We start from the raw sequence: 21,431 nt of genomic DNA on the forward strand, positions 1-21,431 counted from the left end.
ATTTGATAATAATAAACCTATGAATTTATGTTCATTTATAATTTTTTTGATAGCGATTATGTGTGTGTGTGTGTGTGTGGGGCGGGGGGGGGGGGGGGGGGTCATGGCAGGGGGGCATATACTTTTCTTTTTCCACGTGAGTCAGTCCGCCTCAGTTTTGCTCTTTAACCAATCAGATGTGACCTTGCCATTTCAACCAATCATAACCCGCCAGGAGCGCAGCCTAAATCCTTTTTACATGAAATAAACCTGCTACTGAGCAGGTTCAAGCTTACGGATATGTTGCTATGACAACAAATGCGAGAAGCGCATCAAAAAACGAAACAATTCGAGATCAGGACAAATTCACAACAATCAAATCCAGCTAACTGAGTTAGCGACGTACGAAAAACGGACCCCTGCTTTGTAATTTAAAGTTAAATCTGAGCAAATATTTGTAACACCTGTGCTACCGCGGCCTCAGGGAAAGAGGTCGGGATCACCGGACTACTGAGCCGCCGCTTTGTCTCTCCCTAGTGTGTCTGCGTGTGTATGTTCTCACTATTATCACTGATGTAGATTCACCTGTGTCTCCCTTGTGTGCTACCCTACTTAAACCAGCCGGCCCCATGGATACTTGTCCGTCCCCTTTATGATTACATGTATGTTTGTGTGTGCATGGTTTGCATGTTCTTAAGGCTACTGTGTTTTCCTGTCTCCCAGGAGTAAAAGAATTAGAGATCCAGGGTCTAAACCCTGTTGATTCACCCCAAGAGTGATAGACTTTAGGTTGTGTTTAGATTGAATAATCTCTTTTTGTTTTTGTTAAAGACTTCCAAGAATAAAACTACCTTTGTGAGATTCCCTGCATTTGCGTCCGATCTGGTAGTAGCAACATGACAATATGTACCAGAAGTAAGCTATTTTTTTGTGCTAGTACAGGTTGTGACCTACTTACAACCAAGTTCCATTCCAGAATCAGAAGCAGCAAAATATTTCATTGTGTTTGCATTTTAAATTGGTCTATCATTACCAAGATTATGTCATGTGCCTCTTGAAATCAATAGCTAAATCATTGGTATCTGTTAGGGAGTAATGTGATAATAATAATAATAATAATAATAATAATAATAATAACCATTAAAGCCATAATAATTCATAGTGATTTTCTTTAGAAAGATACAGTAAGTATTTTTCTGCTTAATGAATGGAGAACCTCTAATTTTACTCAATTCATATTTTACCTCAGGTGTCTCTATTTTACTCAAGTACAAAATGAAGCATCACACTAAGGCACCAGAAAAAGGAAAATAAACCAAAGACACTGTTTCTGTGTTTGAGTCTAAGGTCAGCAGGTCAGGAGCTCTGCCTCTGTCCACCATTTGTCCTTTTGCTGCTGATCCAGAATGCAGCTGCATGTCTTATCCTTATCATTCCCAAGTTCTCCCACACCACTCCACTTCTCCAGAAAAACAAAACAAAAAACACAAGCACTTGGAGGAAGCATTCCATTTCCTCTCAATTTCTTTTGTCATAATATACCTGGATGACATCCTGGTATATTCGCGCTCATATTTAAGGCACGTTAGTCATGTGACAGCCTTCCTTCATCGCAACAATGGCCGGAACCCACGTCAGTTAAGGCGCTACAGAGGTTTTTGGGGTTTGCCAATTTCTATAGGCGGTTCATTCGGGGCTTCAGTACGGTGGCAGCACCGCTCACATCACTGTTAAAAGGGAAACCGAAACGCCTTTGCGAGTTCTTCCCGGAAGCGCGAAGAGCGTTTCATCGTCTCAAAACAGCTTTTACCACTGCGCCTATATTAAAGCTACCGAACCCGGAGAAGCCCTTTGTAGTAGAGGTCAATGCATCTAAGGTAGGCATAGGAGCAGTGCTGTCGCAACGCCAAGGCCACCCTGAGAAACTCTACCCCTGCGCTTTCTTCTCTAGGATACTAACACCTGCCGAATGCAAATACGATATCGGCAACCGAGAGCTGCTAGCAGTAAAAGCGGCGTTAGAGGAGTGGCGACACTGGCTGGAGGGGGCTGAACACATATTTACAGTGCTCACTGATCACAGGAATCTAGAGTACTTGCAACAAGCAAAAAGACTTAACTCGCGACAAGCCCATTGGGCGCTGTTTTTCACGCATTTCCGATTTATTATTACATACTGCCCCGGCTCTAAAAATATAAAAGCGGACGCACTCTCCTGCTGTTATCTGGCGCTGGATCCCATTGTTAATCTGAAATCTATTTTACCCTCTTTACTAATAGTGGCACCGATCATGTTGGATGTCGAATCGGAATTAGCTCAGTGGGCGCAGTCCAACCCAGCGTCTAGGAGCTGTCCTCCGGATCGAACCTACGTGCCGGAGTCACTTCGCAAAAGAGTGACGATAGAGGCTCATACGAGCCTGGCATCCGGACATCCCGGTGTTACGCACACATATAAACCACTAGCTATCACCCCAAGTCAAATGGGCAGACAGAGAAGACTGTCCAAGAACTCGGGAGATATCTTGGAGGATACTGTAGCAGTCGACAACACGAATGGGCAGGCTGCTTAATCTGGGCGGAATACGCACAAAACTCGCTATGCCACTCTGCTACCGGCCTAACGCTGTTTCAGTGTGTGCTAGGGCATCAGCCTCTGCTATGTCCCTGGGATGCCACTCCCACCAAGGTACCCATGGTGTATCAGTGGTTTAAGAAAGCGGAGAAAGTATGGGAGAATGCACACACCAAGATCTCCCAAGCAGTGCGGCGATTCAAAAGATATGCCGATAGACGCTGAAGGGAAAGTCATCCGCTCCAGGTAGGCGATCGGGGTTTGGCTCTCGACACGGGACCTTCACCTCCCATGCAGAAAACTCTCCCCCAGATACATAGGCCCTTTCCCCCATAATATCTTAAATTAACCAGGTATCATATAAACTGAAACTCCCAGCATACTTACGCATTAACCCTGTCTTCCATGTCTCTCTTCTCAGGCTGGTGGTCCGGGTTCCATTAGATGACGGAACAGGCCCCCCCATTCAGTGTCAAAGATTTGCTGGACTCACAAAGAAGAAAAAAGTTTCTTTAATATCTGGTAAAGTGGGAGGGGTATGGCCTGGAGGAACGGAGCTGTGTTCCGGCCCGAGATATTCTGAGTCAAGAATTCAGGGACGAAATCCACAGGGCCTGGCCGGATCGCCCAGCGCCACGACCACCAGGTCGCCCGCCCGCCGGCAATCCCAGCGGTCAGACGGATCCTCGCTCCCTCCGGCAACGCGAAGAGGGCGCCCACGCCCACCTTGGGAACCTGGTCCTGGGGGGAGGGGGGGTCGTACTACACCTATGCTATTGCGGCCTCAGGGAAAGAGGTCAGGATCATCGGACTACTGAGCCGCCGCTTTGTCTTCCCCTAGTGTGTCTGTTGTGTATGTTCCCACTATTATCACTAATGTAGATTCACCTGTGTCTCCCTTGTGTGCTACCCTACTTAAACCAGCCGGCCCCATAGATACTTGTCCGTCCCCCTTTATGATTACATGTATGTTTGTGTGCGCATGATTTGCATGTTCTTAAGGCTTCTGTGTTTTCCTGTCTCCCAGGAGTGAAAAGAGTTGGAGGTCCAGGGTCTAAACCCTGTTGATTCACCCCAAGAGTGATAGACTTTAAGTTGTGTTTAGATTGAATAATCTCTTTTTGTTTTTGTTAAAGACTTCCAAGAATAAAACTACCTTTGTGACATTCCCTGCATTTGCGTCCGATCTGGTAGTAGCAACATGACAATATGTACCAGAAGTAAGCTATTTTTTTGTGCTAGTACAGGTTGTGACCTACTTACAACCAAGTTCCATTCCAGAATCAGAAGCAGTAAAATATTTCATTGTGTATGCATTTTAAATTGGTCTATCATTACCAAGATTATGTCATGTGCTTCTTGAAATCAATAGCTAAATCATTGGTATCTGTTGGGGAGTAATGTGTTAATTATAATAATAATAATAATAATAATAATAATAATAATAACCATTAAAGCCACAATAATTCATTTTCTTTAGTAAGATACAGTAAGTATTTTTCTGCTTAATGAATGGAGAACTTCTACTTTTACTCAATTCATATTTTACCTCAGGTGTCTCTATTTTACTCAAGTACAAAACGAAGAGTCACACTAAGGCACCAGAAAAAGGAAAAGAAACAAAAGACATTGTTTCTGTGTTTGAGTCTAAGGTAAGCAGGTCTGCCTCTGTCCAACATTTGTCCTTTGCAGCTGATCCAGAATGCAGCTGCATGTCTCATCTTCATCATTCCCAAGTTCTCCCACACCACTCCACTTCTCCAGAAAAAAAAAAAAAAAAAACACAAGCACTTGGAGGAAGCATTCCATTTCCTCTCATGTCTGGCTGAGGATTTCTCTTTTCCTTTACAGAAGTGTGAGGGGTAGACAGGAAGGAAATTATCTCATGAACTCATGGGCTTTCCAACATTAGTTGCTTAAAATATTACAATGTGGAACAGGATAATTTTATTATAATCCTATCACAACAGTTAGAATCCCCCATCTATTGATAATATAAACAACACAAACACATAATGCCCCCAATCAGCTTTTAAACACAAGATAACAATTTTTGTTGGGAGTTTCCCAGGGATTTAAACTCTATGATCAAGAGACCATAGCTAACAGAAGTCTCTGAGCCAGCAGTTTGGGGCTCTGTAACTGTGAGAGTGTGATCTGGATACATACAGTAACACAACAATCAAGTTTTTCAGCAGCTCTAAACATGAACTATTTGTAGATTCTGTGAATTAGTAGATTCTCTATCAGTTGATCCAATCACATGCACCTGTGTAAAATATTAATGAAATTTTCATGTCATGAGTAGATCGTGGTTTAACAGCCTATTTTCCATTATGATATATAGCTTTCTGGTATCGTCTGCAGACTTTTGTGAAGAGCTATACAATTTTATGACCTGCCAATCTGTGGTCATTCTTAGCCTTCTGTAGTCAGATTCAGGTAGCCATAAAATATCTTGCCTCAGCTCCCTTAATGCTACACCATAGCTAATGACATGAGTGTGTCAAAGCAAGCACGATTTAAACCTATGGAAATTGTACAAAATCTGTTAAAGTAAGAACTAAACTACTGAGGAAAAAGGTGTTTTATAAGTTTTTTTTTTAACCTTTTACTAAATGGTTTATTAAGTGATAACATAGCTTATTAAACCTGAATGTTTGCAAAAAATCATTAGACAGAGTAATAAAGACCATATTCTGGCTATGTAATATCAAGTAAAATGGGATACACAATTACTATATGCCTTGATTTTTGGTGGGTGGGCCAAAATTCCACAATATTACAGTGTTTTTTTTTTTTTTTTTATATAAGCAAACAAATCAAGGGAAGACGTGGAAAAAAGCAAGCATGATGTAAGCAGACTAAAGACATGAAGACATCATGAGAGAGAAGGATGACTTTATTCTCCAAACATTCCAAAACTGTTCTAACCATTAAACTGCCGCTCAATCAGACCACAGTCTCCTCATACCAGCTTATAAAACCTGCCCTGAAGTTGTTGCTGTGTTAATACCAGTCTGTTTACATTGTGGTCATCTTCATCATTATCATCATTATCAACAGCAGCAGTCATGTCCTATCATTCTCTCCTGAAAGTTCTGGTTGTTCTCGTCTGCCTTCAGTCCTTCACTACGGCCCAGAGTAAAATAAAGTTGTTGTTGTTGTTGTTATTATTATTATTTCTGTCTTTTTGATTGTTAATTTAAATCAGTTAACATGCACTGACTTGAACACTAAGTAGACACTAGTAAGATAACTGACTTGTAATAGAAAGTACTTACTATACTGAATTCTCTAAAACTATGACCAGGTTGCTGACAATTACCAGCATTTATGAATAATTATTAAGAAACTCGCATTATGAAGAAACTCGGCGTGACTGTAAAAACCTGGAATCATGTAAGTTTTGAATAAATTATATGATTTTTCCTTATATTGATAATTATTTTATGGTTACATAAAATTTTATATGAATTCGCTAAAATAGAATTTTTAATTACATTGATAGTACGTTGAGTTTATTATAATAAAAGTTGAGAATGAGTGAGAATGTTAGGTTTATAGTTTCGATTGGCTTTATTCTGATGTAAATCTTCCCTTATCTGCAGTTTTACCCTGAAGAACGGTCTTTGTCACTGTGCAGACCCTGGAGTTCAGTGGGTGAAGGAGCACATGGATGAAATTAATCGAACTTCCTCCATGATACAAAATTAGTACAAAATGTACTTTGTAATGTATTGTTTGCTTTTTTAGACAGGAGGAATAAGTTTCAGTTCAATCAAAATTTCAGTTTTGTAAAACAAAAGGTCACAATACTTTTAAAAAGCACAAATGCCAAAATAAAAAGTAAAAATTGTTTGTATTATACACACTGCATCTGTGTTTGTGGTTCTTTAAGTATGCAGTTTAGTAGTGATAATATGCTATTTATATATATATTGCTTAGGTAGGGTACACCCTGGACAGGGGCGCAAATCCATCTTAGGGCACACACACACTCACACACTCATTTAAATGCTATGGGCTATTTGAGAAGCCAATTACCCTAATCTGCATGTCTGTAGACTGTAGGAGAAATATCTGCAGAAAACCCACCAAGCACAGGGAGAACATGCAAACTCCACACACAGGTGGGAATCACACAGGGTTAGGTTTAGGGTTAAAGGTTAGGGCTAACCCTAACCCTGGAGGTAAATGGTTTATTAATGAGAGGTTATCATAGAAATAGTGCAACAAAAAAAAATAATAATAATGAAATGATAAACGAACATTAGTCGTGAGCTTACTCTTTCTCTACATATCCTCCACCTTGACATGCAGTCAATGATCTCCATTAACATATCTCTAGAAAAGTCCAGGTATTTTGTGTTCTAAATCAAGTACACTTGATTCATTTAATGCTCTTGTGCTTGAGATAACACCTGATTCACACATTTGTGTGGTAAATTTCTAAAACTGCGGTCATCATTAAAATTTGTGCTGAATATGGAGAAACCACTTATTATATTATATTATATTAGTTGAGTTGAGCTTTTAGTAAGAATATTAGATTTATACTTTGGATTATAGTTTATTCTGATGTAAATCTTTTCTCTGCAATTTTCAAATGAAGAATGGTCGTCGTGTGTGTGCAGACCCTGAAGTTCCGTGGGTGATGGAACACAAAGTTAAAATTGATCAGCAGGTTAAACACAGTTGTTAAAACCTCCTCCATGCTACAAAATAAGTAAAAAATTTATTGATTGCTTTCTTACACAGGAGGAATAAACCTTTTCTTATGATTGACATGAGTGGTACTACAGCAAAATGAGTCAATTTTGCAAGTTTAAGTAAAAAAAAAAACTTTTTTATTGCATAATCAAAACATGTCATGCAACGTGTCATGCAAACTCACTGCACACAGAGCAGGAGTGGGAATTAAACCTGGACCCTGGAGGCGACAGTGCTAATCAATATGCCACTTTCCTGTCATGAATAATAATAATAATAATAATAATAATGCATATTTACTTTCAGGACACTCAAGTTCACTTTACTGCTAAAAACATAAATAAGATATACACTTCTACAATTAAAAATTTATATAACATGAAAAATGGTTAAGTGCAATTCAGAGTGAGCAGGCCAGTTTTAATGAGAACCTAATATGCAACATTCAGTTTTTAGTCATTTTTCAACAGTTTCTGTGTGAAATTAAACAAACAAATTCCAAAGAAATAAAAACATGAGGTAAAAAAAGACATCCTTTGCTTTTTGCCCCCTTTTTTTTTTTTTTTACATTTTTGTATTTGTCAGTGCTTAAGGGCTTAAACAAGCCAAATATATTTCTCAGTACAGTATATTTCAATTTGTACAGTATATTTTTATTTTTATGTACATCATATTTCTATTTTTATTTTTAGTTCTATTTTTCCTAGCATATTTCTATTTTTATTTTTAGTTCTATTTTTCCTAGTTTAATTAAATTTTTCTATTTAATTTTTCTATCGTATTTCTTTTACTCATATTTATTTCTTATTGTAAAATTTAATTCTCTTTTACGGTCAATGGCAGTCGTATAAGCATTTCACTACATTTCGTACTGTGTATGACTGTGTATGTGACAAATAAAATTTGAATTTGAATTTAGACACCATAGAATGTGACATTATATAAGAAGAGCTCCAACTCCAGCCTTTTGTTCAGCTCTGCTTATGCCTGGTGGAGTGTTGCTTAGCAATAGCAATATACTGTATACTGTAGATCTGTATTTAAATAAATTGTGGTTTATCAGTCAGGTATGAATCACACCATTCATGCATGGTTAAACTTAGCCACATGAATTTGCACTTGCACTTTAAACCATAGTTTATTTTACATATTGTAGCAGGATAAATCTTCAGGTTGGTCATCTTGAAGAGTAGTCTAAATGGAAGAAGTTTGCATGTTATGTTTATCATTATTTCCTGTGGAAGGGGGTATTTTTAATTTTCTCTGAGTCTGAGTGATTATTCCATCATATACAAACCAACACTCATTTAAACCCTCAAATGCATATGCTTAAGCACAGGTATTATAAGCTGATACTCTCCTCGTATCAGCTTATAATACCAGTGCTTAAGCATATGCATTAACACCACAGTGATCCTCAACATCATCATCATCATCATCAGCAGCAGCAGCAGCAGCAGTCATGTTCTCTTGCTCTCTCCTGCTGGTTCTGCTGCCTTTGTTCCTTCACAATAACCAGGCATTAGATAAATGTTTTCTTTATAACAGTATGCTTTGTACATTTTATCTGTATTTGTGCTAATGCTTTTAAATCAGTCAACATGCATTAACATAAACACTAAGTAGACACTAGTAAGATAAGTAAGTAAGACTTATAGTATTAAGTTAAACTAGACTGGTGTCACTACTCACCCTGGGTTATAATGATGCTGAATTCTCTAAAAAGAGGACCAGCTTGCTGAACATAAACTAGCATTAACAAACTATTAAAATTAATGTGAGTCTGAACTGAAATAGTTAACAGTATAATAAATAAAACCAACAAAACAGAAGTAGTGAACACTCATACCTTTACTCCAACTCGCACTTGCGTACCACGTTACATTCCACCACACAGCAGTGGCAAAGTCTCTTTTCAATATAGTAGTTACAATAAAATGTTATTCGGGAACACAACATTTCCCCCTTTTTTTTAAGAACATGCCTTGGAGTAACTAAACAGCAGACTAATTGCTTAACTACTTAATCATTATTCTGAAAGCAGCGTCATTTGGTGCTTTTAACTCCCTAATGTAACACTGTAACATATTCAATAACAGCAGTGGTACAGGTCATAACAACTTAGTCTTATTATAACTTACTGAGTCAGGATAACACAACTTAGTAACTCAAGGAATGCAGACACAGTGCAGGCAATATATCAGGTCTAAGAAACATAATCATTTAACCAACTAGGTTTGTTATCATTACACTTAGGTCTAAGGTTATGAGTACTGGTACAATGACCAGTATCTTCAGCAGGAGTTGTTGTTGTGCATCGGAAAGATTTGAGATTGGAAGCATTCCAAGTTTTCCCATCACTCAGAAAATATGTACCCAGCCCAAGTTTTTTGTTAACTTGAAGAGGGTCTGTAAACTTCCTGTGTCCTTTAGAAACATGCAAATGGCTCTGAATCCTCACCTTATCCCCCTCCTGAAAGCAAGGGGTGTGTGCACCGCGTTTGGCAACAGTTATGTCGGTGGTAGAGCATGCCGGAGGACATGGCAGTATAGACAGCCTTGAGTGCATTCGCACGTCATAGAGGAGCTGGAAAGGTGAGGTTGCAGGATGTGGAGTGGCACGGTACACTTGCAAGAAGTCAGTTACAACAGGTTACCACAGTAGATGTTGCTGGATGGCCATTTGAACCATCGAGCCATCGAGTGTTTGAGCACACGGTTAAACCTCTCTACTGCACCATTAGCTGATGGATAGTAGAGAGAGGAATGGTAGTAACGAATATTTAGTTTTTTTGAGGAAAGCAGCGAAGGCAGCAGATGTAAACTAAACACCGTTGTCAGTCTTCTTCTTTGTCTTTCGGCTGTTCCCTTTCAGGGGTCGCCACAGCGAATCATCTGCCTCCATCTAACCCTATCCTCTGCATCCTCTTCTCTCACACCAACTAACTTCATGTCCTCTCTCACTGCATCCATAAATCTCCTCTTTGGTCTTCCTCTAGACCTCCTGCCTGGCAGTTCCAACACCGTTGTCAGTAACTATGCTTAATGGATTGCCATGGCGACTGAATACTGACTACAGAAACGAAAGTCCATAGTAATGGTGGAGGAAAAGGAGACCTCAGGCCATTTGCTGTAATAATCAATCAATGTAATAGCAAACCTTTAATCAGATGTGGGAGTGTTGAATGGTCCGACTATACCCACAGCTTATTTCACCATGGTCCATCTGGCAGTGGCACTGGCTAAAGAGGAACAGGATGTGACTTGACAGTTTTGTCATTGAGCTGACAGATATGACAGGAGCGGACAGCATCGTGGACTTGAGCAACCATCCCAGGCCACCTATAGAGATCATAGAGGTGCTGTTTAGTTCTCACCTCCAACGGCCCACATGCATGCTAATGCTTCTTTTTCCTCTGTGGAATATTTAGCCTCAGCAGTCGACAGTGTGTGGGAAGAAAAGGCTACAGTATGTTTAATGCCATCTGGGCTGACTTGGGACAGTATTGCACCCAGACCATAGTCAGAAGTGTCTGTGGAGACAATGGTGCGCATTTCAGGGTCAAATAATGCCAAAAAAGGGCTTTTTTTCTAGCAAATGTTTTACTTTGGTCAGGGTTTGTTCAGCCTCATTTGACCAGCTGAATTCATTTGGAGCTTGCAAGCATGCACACACTGGAGCTGTCACAGTGGCAAAATCAGGAAGGAACTTGCTGTACCACGACATTAGTCCAAGTAAGGAGCGCAAGGTAGGTGCATCAGATGGAGCAGGAGCATTAGGTATTGCCTGTACTCATGACTCATCAGGACGAAGGCCCTCTGCTGAAACTGTATGCCCTAAAAAATGGCAGGCTGGTTTGCCGGAAGTGACTCTTTTCTGTACTGAGTTGTAAGTTGGCGGCTTCTAGACGCTGTAATACAGCTTGAAGTGTTTTGTCATGAAAAGCCATGTCAGGACCATGGATGATAACAACATCCAGGTAACTTTTGACTCCTGACAAGCCAGCCAGGATGATGGTCATCATCTTCTGGAATGCTGCAGGTGCCGAAGCCAATCCGTAAGGGACACGGCATAATCAGTACAGTCCATTATGTGTAATAATTGGTGTGAGCTCACGACTGTCCTCATGCAGTGGTACATTACTTGGTAATAAGCATTGGTCAGATCGATAGTAGAGAAGACAGCAGAACCTTTAAGAGCAGCAAGCAGTTCATCCATATGTGGTAATGGAAAGAAGTCCATAATTACAGATTTATTTAGCTCTCTGAGGTCAACACACATCCCGATTTTTCGTGTGACCACGATTGGTTAAACCCATGCGGAAGCCTCTATGCATTCTATCACTCCAGCTGCTTGTAAGACATTTAATTCTTCTGAAAGAGCACTACGAACAGAGAGTGGCAGGCAGCGAAGTTTTTGCCGCACAGGTGTGACTGTTTCATCTCGCTTTACATGGTGTTTAAAGTTTTTAGCACAGCCAATCTCTGTTAAATCTGCAACAGTGCACTGTAACACTGGCACCGGTGAAGCAATGTCAGAAAAAGCATTAGAAGGCAGTACTTGATTGTTCTCAATCCTCACATGCAGTGCAGACATGAGGTCCCTCCCCATTATTGGTGTACCTTTTTCCACAATGAAGAATTTAGCAGGAATGGCGGAGCCATGTAATGAAACAATCGCTTGGCATACACCCAACTACAGGAATTTGAGCTTTTACGTAGGTCATAAGTCTGGCTGTTGGTCGTGACAGCGCAACATTACTAAAATGGCATGCATATGTAGTGTAAGGCAAGATACAGGTAGATACAGAAGACCCAGTGTCAACCACTAAATTAACTTCAAAGGCTTGGTCATCAGACGTAGATATGGTTACTGTACTTGTAATGCTGGGCGGGCATGTTGGGTATTCAGTGTACAGAACAGTAACTTCTGGTAGTTCAATTTCATGAACCTTGCGCGTGTTTGCATGAGCCGATCTGCACACTTTAGCGTAATGTCTAGTCTTTTTACACTTCCTGGATGTTGCAGTTGCAGCAGGGCACTTTGCAGCGTCAGCTAAGTGTGCCTCTAACCCACAGCGAAAGCAGGTCTTCCGTCTACCCATGTGACAGAATTAGGAGTCGCATGTGAAGGTTTTCACTACGTGCTGCACCGCTTGTACAGGGGCAGTAACTTGGCAGGAGTTTAAAACAGATTTAGCCTATTTAGAACCTCTGTCCAGTGTGAGATCCATTTTGGGTAAAAGTCTCTCATGTATTCGTTGGCTAAGCACATTTTCTGCCAACTAATTACTAATCATGTCCTCAGCACAGGCGCCAAACTTACATGTGACAACAAGTTCACGCAAAGCAGCAACGTATTGTATAACAGTCTTGTAATGAGCCTGGCAGCGTTTATGAAAAGCATGGCGTTCCGCTACTATATTAGCTTTTGGCACAAAGTAGGCTTTTAGTGCAGTCTCTGCATTCTCATACATCATACCTACGTACAGTAGGGCAATGAGTAGAAAATTATCTGTCCCTCTGTACTGAGGCAGTGAAGCAGTACAGCTCTCCGTCTTGCATCCGGCCAAGAGTCGCCCTTTATGTCAATCACTCGTAGGTAATTTGAGAGAGACCATGTGCTGAACGACATAGTAGGCTCGCCGGGGCAAGGTAGAAAAAAAACTCGGAAAAGGCACGTTAGGAACAGCCATATTTGTGACCAAGCAGCGTAAGGAAAAAAAATCTTAATCCTCGTTGCCAATTTGTGGTATTTAGCAGTATAATAAATAAAACAGACAAAACAGTAGTAGCGGACACTCATTTCTTTACTCCAACTCGCGCTTGCGTACCACGTTACATTTCACCACACAGCAGTGGCGAATTCTCAAAATAGTAGTCGCAATGCAATGTTATTCGTGAACACAACACACATATTATGGCTTTGTTTCTTCTTGTGATTTGTTTTGTTATATGTTGATTTAATTTGTTATGTGCTTCTTTATTTGTTTTGTTTATGGAATTTTCATGATAAAGTATTTTTTTACATTTAAAAGGAAACAGTGTTGGTTACTCAACCACTGAAATGTTCATATATAATTTTGTTTAATACAGTACATTGCAATACTGATGATATGACACTTACTCCTACTATTCACAATATTAATAGACGTGGCCCAGTGGTTCAGATGTTAGCACTGTGGCCTCACACCACCAGTCTGTCTGTGTGGAGTTTGCATGTTCTCTACATGCTGTTTGGGATTGTTCCAGTTTAAAGATGTCTGTTGTTTTCAATATGTGTGTGTGTGTGTGTGTGTGTGTGTGTACTGTATGTGTGGGACTAGTGATGGATTAGTAGGAATGAGCCTTTAACAAAAAACCTACAAAATATAAGCTATATGTATATAAAATACTTCTAATAAACATATGAATAAATAAATGCAACTGGTTAATGTAGACTGTTCTATTCTCAGCATTTCTGTGTATTAACTGTATGTAACCCTGACATATCATATGTTGTATGAATCCACACAGCTGTGAAAAGCTTCAGTGTTATTTCAGAAATGATAATCCCATCATTCTTGCTTAGGAATTGATTAAATTGTATTATTTTCAGATTCCCAATTATTTACAAAAGTACCGTCTCACTGGAACTTCTCATATTATTATAAGAATATAACCAAACATTTTGATGTCTAATCAGAACCATATTAAATAGGCTAAAATCTGTATTTATTATTTATTGTGCATTATTTATTTTCTTTTTAAAATAATATTAATATTTCAAAAAAGACACTAAAAAAGACACTAAAAAAGACAATAAAAAAACATAACATTTCACATTTGTGCATCTAAGTGCATCCACAGTTTGTGGTTTTGGTTCCTAAACATTTTAAACTGTCAAACTGAAAACATAAGGAAAATGAGACTAAGTATTTTTTTTAAATGAATAAATCTGCTGAAGATGTATTTAGAGAAACAGAACAGTTACTATAAAAATGCAGGGAATTTTAGGGTTTAAAGTGAAACATCAGACTAAATTTACTGACAAACACTCACTTTGTTAAAGGCACGTGCAGTATAAGGGTTTTTACCTGTTCCTAATCCAAGGGAAAATCTCCCTGTGTAAACACTGGAAAACACACAGGAGATTGACTCAGAGATGGCTCAAAGACTTCACAGCTGCTAACATTCCATGAGAAATAAAACATTAATTACCCATGATGAAATCATTACTGAGTGGAGTGTTTTGTCTGAGAAAATAAGACCAGTTTACAGCACACAGCTGACTTAGCAAAAGCAGTAGCACACTGTGGTCAATTCAGCACTAGTTAGAATTTTTAGACATTTCGAATAAATAGATCAAAAAGAAGAAATAATTATGGTTATTGCTGTTATAGTTTTATGTAATTGTTGAAATTGTGCTGAGATCACATTGGATGTGTTGTGGATGCAACAGGATATCTCACATTGGCTCAGACTGTGTTAGGAGATGATTATGTTCTTCCAGTAAGTGCCTAAGATGAAGAACAGTCACAAATGATGACAGTAACAGAAATAACAGCATCAATGACAGCAGTTTAAAACTTGGCATGATTTCAAATGTAATAAAAAGACAAGTTCCAGATGAGCAGAGAGAGCCAAATACACACCCTACTTTTTACTCCAATACATTCTAAACCTGACCCATGAGGCATTTCTGTGTTTCATCCACTCCTAAAAGTCCCACCATCAGGTTATGAATAGCCGCTGCTAATAATGTTCCCCAAAGCCTTTTTGACATCAGCAATTGTGTCACTTCCTGTTTAGTGTGAATGTCCCACATCACCTAGTACAGCCTATTTGTACAACAGACTGAATTGCCTCACACTCACAGTCACTTGGCCAATGGCACGTATTAGGGTTTTAAAGGGGAAATCCTCATGACGGCCCCCTCACCCTCACTGTTTTGCTGAAATTAAATTAACTAACTTAGTCACTGAATATATCAACTAACTAATTACACTTTCCAGAAATTAAAACAATTGGTAGTTGAAGAGGTCTGTACACAACATAAATAACAGAGGGTAATGTCAATGTTGTTTACCAGAGGAATAAAGTTGTATGCTGTATAAGCACAAATAATTCACTGTACAGTGGACAGGTTAGAAATAATAAAACATTGAATTCCTGAATCATGATGAAATCCCTACCCATTAAGGTTGTTTACCTGTCAGACCAAACACTGAATATGCCAAGTTCTCTCTGGAGATCTCTCAGTGATTCATACAGTGCCAGGAGTCAGTTAAGTTCATCCAGTGAGTAGTTCAGGTGAAGAGCAGTCACAGTGGAGGCCAGTGTAGGGGATCAATCACAGAATTTTAAAGTTCGATATGCTTTGACCTTAAAAAAATAGACAAATACAAGTTCTGGATGAGCAGCTTGAGCCAGGGGGCAGTTCTAGAGGGGGCCTGTTATATCGCTAAGTTTTAACTGTTTTGCAGCACACCACTTCTAGCTGGCTATCCCATTAGCATCGCTAGCCCGTTAGCCTGGCTATCAAGTTTTTTTTACGCTTTTTCACACGGATTATGTCCGTTTTTAGAGACCATGTCGGTTGTGTCTTTGCTACCTCTCCCCCTTCCACCGCCACCCGTCTTCAAGATTGCGACCCGAAACCGCTTTGCTCCACTCCGCAAGACGGGACACGACGCGCTGATTATCGGAGACTCCATCGTCCGGCATGTCCGTGCTACCACGGCTAAAGGTAAGGTGCACACTTGCTGTTTACCTGGTACATGTGTTCTTGATGTCGCTGCACAGGTGCCCACGGTGCTGAGGAAGAACATTAGAGCTGTGATCCTTCATGCTGGCACGAACGACACCGGGCTGAGACAGATGGAGATTCTAAAGAAGGACTTCAGAAGCCTAGTTGAGAAGGTCCGCAGCACATCACCCACAACAAGAATCGTCGTATCTGGACCGCTTCCCACATTTCAGCTAGGAATCAAGAGATTCGGTAGATTATTCGCCTTTAATGAATGATTACAATCTTGGTGTCAACAACAGAGATTACCCTTTGTTGATAACTGGAATGTTTTCTGGGAGCGCCCTAGGCTCTACCACACCGATGGCCTGCACCCTAGCAGATCTGAAGAAATACCTCTAAAGTTTGGACTTCTCAACATTGCGTCTAAAGCACTTATCGTCAATAAAATGATCTTAGATTATTGCCTGATGCACTCTGCCTCCCTAAACCTGGCTTAAACCAAATTAATATATTGTTCTGAATGAGTCTACTCCGTCAGGGTATTTCTATAAGCACGAGCCCCGTCTAACTGGTCGCGGTGGTGGTGTCACCACTATCTACAATGATGTACTTACTGTTACTCAGAAAACAAGGCCCAGGTTTAACTCATTTGAAGTACTTATCATTAATGTTGCACTCAGTTAAATGCATAATAAACCCTTGCTATATTTTACAATGGCCACCGTGTACAGAGCCCCAGGGCCATATTTCAATTTTCTTAAAGAGTTTGGACGACTGCTATCAGACCTAGTGGTTAACTCTGACAAAGTGTTGATAGTGGGAGACTTTAACATTCATGTAGATGATTCTAATGACACTTTAGCACTCGCATTTATGGATTTACTAAATTACTTTGGGGTTAAACAAAATATAAATGGAGCAACTCACCGCTTTAATCATACGCTAGATTTAATTATATCCCATGGTATAGATGTCTCTAATATAGAGATTTTACCTCAAAGTGATGATATCACAGACCATCAGCTATTGATATATACTCTACCTGTAGAACAGATTAGCTGTGTCTCCCCCCATTATCGATTTGTTAAAAATATGAATCGGACTACTAAAGACAGATTTACAAGTAATCTGCCAGATCTGTCCCAATTTCTTATTAGACCCCTAAATGCAGACGATCTAGGTGTAGTGACTAGCAGCATGGGCACTATTTTTACCAGTATATTAGACACTGTTGCTGCCATCAGATTAAAAAAAGTCAGAGATAAAACACTTGCACCATGGTACAAAAGTTATATTCGCGCCCTAAAGAAAGAAACCTGTAACCTTGAGCGAAAAGGGAGGAAAACTAAATTAGAAGTTTTTAGAATTGCGTATAAAGACAGTATGCGCAGCTATGGACAGGCTCTAAAATCTGCTAGAACCGAGCATCTGAGCCAACTGATAGCAAGAAACCAAAACAATCCCAGGTTCTTATTTAGTACAGTGGCTCATCTAACAAAATCTAAGATGCTTGCAGAGAGTATCCTATAACAGTTTAGAAGTGAAGACTTTATGGACTTGAAAAAAATCGATAGTATCAGGAAGAAAATAACAGAGGTTCATCCTCTAATGATTCAGTTCTTATGATCTAGTCCAGTCTAAAGCTTCACATTTAGATTTTCAGTGCTTTACAGGTACAGTATAGGACAGGAAGAGCTGTATAAATTTATCACCCCGGCTAAATCAACCACATGCTTGTTAGATCCAATACCAACCAGATTTTTAAAAGAAGTGATGCATACAGTTGGAGAGCCACTTCTAAACATTATTAATTCCTCATTATATCTAGGTCATGTCCCTAAACCTTTCATGTTGGCAGTTATTAAGCTGCTTCTTAAAAAAATCTAATTTATACCCGAATTAAATAACAAATTACAGACCAATTTCAAACCTTCCATTTATATAAAATATATTAGAAAAGGTAGTATCAGCTCAAATATGCACATTATTGCAGGAAAAACAACATCCTCAAAGAAATTCAGTCAGGTTTTAGGCCCCTTCATAGTACAGAAACTGCACTAGTTAAGATTGCAAATGACTTGTTTTTAGCTTCGGACCAAGGCTGCATCTCGATACTAGTCTTACTTGATCTTAGTTCTGCATTCTGATCGATATCATTTTGTAGATCTAAATGGAGAACAGTCTGGTGTAATGCCAGTGAAATATGGGGTCCCACAAGGGTTAGTTTTAGGACCTCTGCTGTTCTCAATATACATACTTCCATTGGGTAACATCATTAGAAGACATGGGATTAGTTTCCATTGTTATGCTGATGATACCCAATTGTATATCTCAACTAAACCAGACGAAATACCTAAATTTTCTAGATTAACTGAGTGTGTCCAGGACATAAAAGATTGGATGACCAATAACTTTCTTTTACTAAATTCAGATAAGACAGAGATATTACTCATCGGCCCAAAAAACAGCACACAACAGCTCTCACAATTCAGCCTGCATTTAGAAGGAGGTACTGTTACTACCAGCTAGACAGTAAAAGACCTGGGCGTAATATTAGACAGTAACTTGTCCTTTGAAAATCATATTTTAAAAATACAAAAACAGCCTTTTTCCGTCTTAGAAATATTGGCAAACTTAGGAGCATCTTATCCGTATCTGATGCAGAAAAGCTAGTTCATGCATTCATGACCTCCAGACTGGACTATTGTAATGCATTACTAGGTGGTTGTCCTGCATCCTTAATAAGCAAGCTTCAGTTAGTCCAAAATGCAGCCACCAGGGTTCTCACTAGATCCAGAAAATATGATTATATAACACCTATATTATCATCCTTGCACTGGCTACCTGTTCAGTTTAGAATTAATTACAAATACGTAATACTTACAAACAAGGCTTTAACTGGTTTAGCTCCCACATATTAACCAGTCTTCTGATACGCTACAATCCACCATGTTCCTTAAGATCACAAAACTCCGGACTTCTGGTATTTCCCAGAATTTCAAAATCTACTAAAGTAGGTAGAGTGTTCTCATATTTAGCTCCAAAGCTTTGGAATAGCCTTCCAGACAGTGTTCGGGGCTCAGACACAGTTTCCCAGTTTAAAAGTAGACTTAAGACGCATCTCTTTAATCTGGCACACACGTAAGTCATCCCATAACTTCATACTCCAGTGCATCTATCCAGAATGGCAACTACGCTAATTCTCCCCATCTGTTCTGTATTTTTCTACCTATCCCAAGGCATCTGGAGATTGTGCCAGCTTCAGTAGACAAAGGCCAACCCTGCGAGGTTCCTGATGCATCCAGAGAAGGACCAGCTCCAGCTGGATTTTGCTTTATGATGGTTTATCATGGTCTAGACACATTTTATTTTTCACACATACATGCAAAAAAAAATCTTTTTTTATTTCTTTTTTAATTTTTGTGACGCAACTTTGAGACAATAACCATTCTTAAAATCTTCTTAAACTCTATATAAATTAAATTGAATTGATAAAAAAAAAAACAGCTGATTTAACCCTAGAAGCGCTGCGCCAGTGTCACCTACTTTTAACGCGGTTCACCGGTCATTTGACCACCTATTGTTTTTAATGGGAAGCTGTCGCTGACACACAATGATCGCTAGATGGCACTTTCACCCAAGATCAACTTGCACTTGCGCCGACAATGCGCCATTCATTCACGCATTGATAATCAGTGATATTTTTTTTCATATATAACTGAGAAAACCTACTAGATTTAAATAGTTTTGTGAGCTCTCCACTGGCAGCAAAACATAGTACCAAAACTTGCCATGTGGTGATGTTCACCTCTTTAACATTATCACCTATTGCAGACTATTAATACCTGCATAAAATACATGCTGCTGCTACAGTACGTGTAACCCTAGCTAGTAACCCTATTAGAAATTAGTCTAGAAAATCTAGAAAATTATTAAATGAAAATAAGCTGGAACAATTCAATTCAATTCAATTTTATTTATATAGTGCTTTTAACAATGGTCATTGTCTCAAAGCAGCTTCACAAAAAAATAAAGATTTTTTTTTTTAGAAAAGAAAAGAAAACATTTGAAAGTGTGTATGTGTGAGAAAAATGTGTCTAGATAATAATTAGATGAATGAATGATGAATGAAATGTCTCTGATGAGCAAGCCAAGGGTGACGGCGACGGGGGCAAGGAAAAACTCCCTGAGATGGTAATAGGAAGAAACCTTGAACCAGTCTCAATCAGGGAACCCATCCTCATCTGGGTGATAACAGATAGAAATAACATCATGTGTGTTGTGCAGGTGAAAGTTCAATATAACAGAAGTTGTGTAGATTACCAAGAAGTCCGGATCAGCACAGGGAATCCGTAGATGCAGAGGGCAGATGGGGACTGGGTCACTGGAAGCACAGGAGCAGGATGTGTAGCTCCAGCCATCATAAAGCAGAATCCAGTTGGAGCTGGACCTTTTCTGGATGCCTCAGAAACCTCGCAGGGTTGGCCTTTGTCTACTAAAGCTGGCACAATCTCCAGATGCCTCGGGATGGGTAGAAAAATACAGAAAAGATGGAGAGAATTAGCGTAGTTGCCATTCAGGATAGGTGTACTGGAGTATGAAGTTATGGGATGAGTTACGCGTATGCCAGATTAAAGAGGTGCGTCTTGAGTCTACTTTTGAATTGGGAAACCGTGTCTGCTCCCCGAACACTGTCTGGAAGGCTATTCCAATGTTTTGGAGCTAAATATGAAAATGCCCTGCACCCTTTTGTAGATTTTAAAATTCTGGGAATTACAAGAAGTCCGGAGTTTTGTGATCTTAAGGAGCATGGTGGATTATAGCGTATCAGAAGACTGGTTAGGTATGTGGGAGCTAAACCATTTAAAGCCTTGTATGTAAGTAGTACTATTTTGTAATTAATTCTAAACTGAACAGGTAGCCAGTGCAGGGATGATAATATAGGTGTTATATGATCATATTTTCTGGATCTAGTGAGAACCTTGGCGGCTGTTGTGTGCTGGTTTTTGGGCCGATGAGTAATATCTCTGTCTTATCTGAATTTAGTAAAAGGAAGTTATTGGTCATCCAATCTTTTAGGTCCTGGACACACTCGGTTAATCTAGACAACTTGGGTATTTCATCTGATTTTGTTGAGATATATAATTGGGTATCATTAGCATAACAATGGAAACTAATCCCATGCTTCTAATGATGTTTCCCAAGGGAAGCATGTATATTGAGAACAGCAGAGGTCCTAAAACTGACCCTTGTGGGACACTGGCATTACATCAGACGGTACTCCATTTAGATCTACAAAATGGTATCGATCAGACAGGTATGATCTAAACCATTTTAATGCCTGCCCCTGAATATCTATATGGTTTTGTTATATAGTTTCTGTAGACAAAGTGTTAATTGAGACAGAGTTTTATCAGTAATCTCCCAGAGTTC

Source organism: Clarias gariepinus, chromosome 1 (genome assembly GCF_024256425.1).
Source record: "Clarias gariepinus isolate MV-2021 ecotype Netherlands chromosome 1, CGAR_prim_01v2, whole genome shotgun sequence".
Taxonomy (NCBI): Eukaryota; Metazoa; Chordata; class Actinopteri; order Siluriformes; family Clariidae; genus Clarias; species Clarias gariepinus.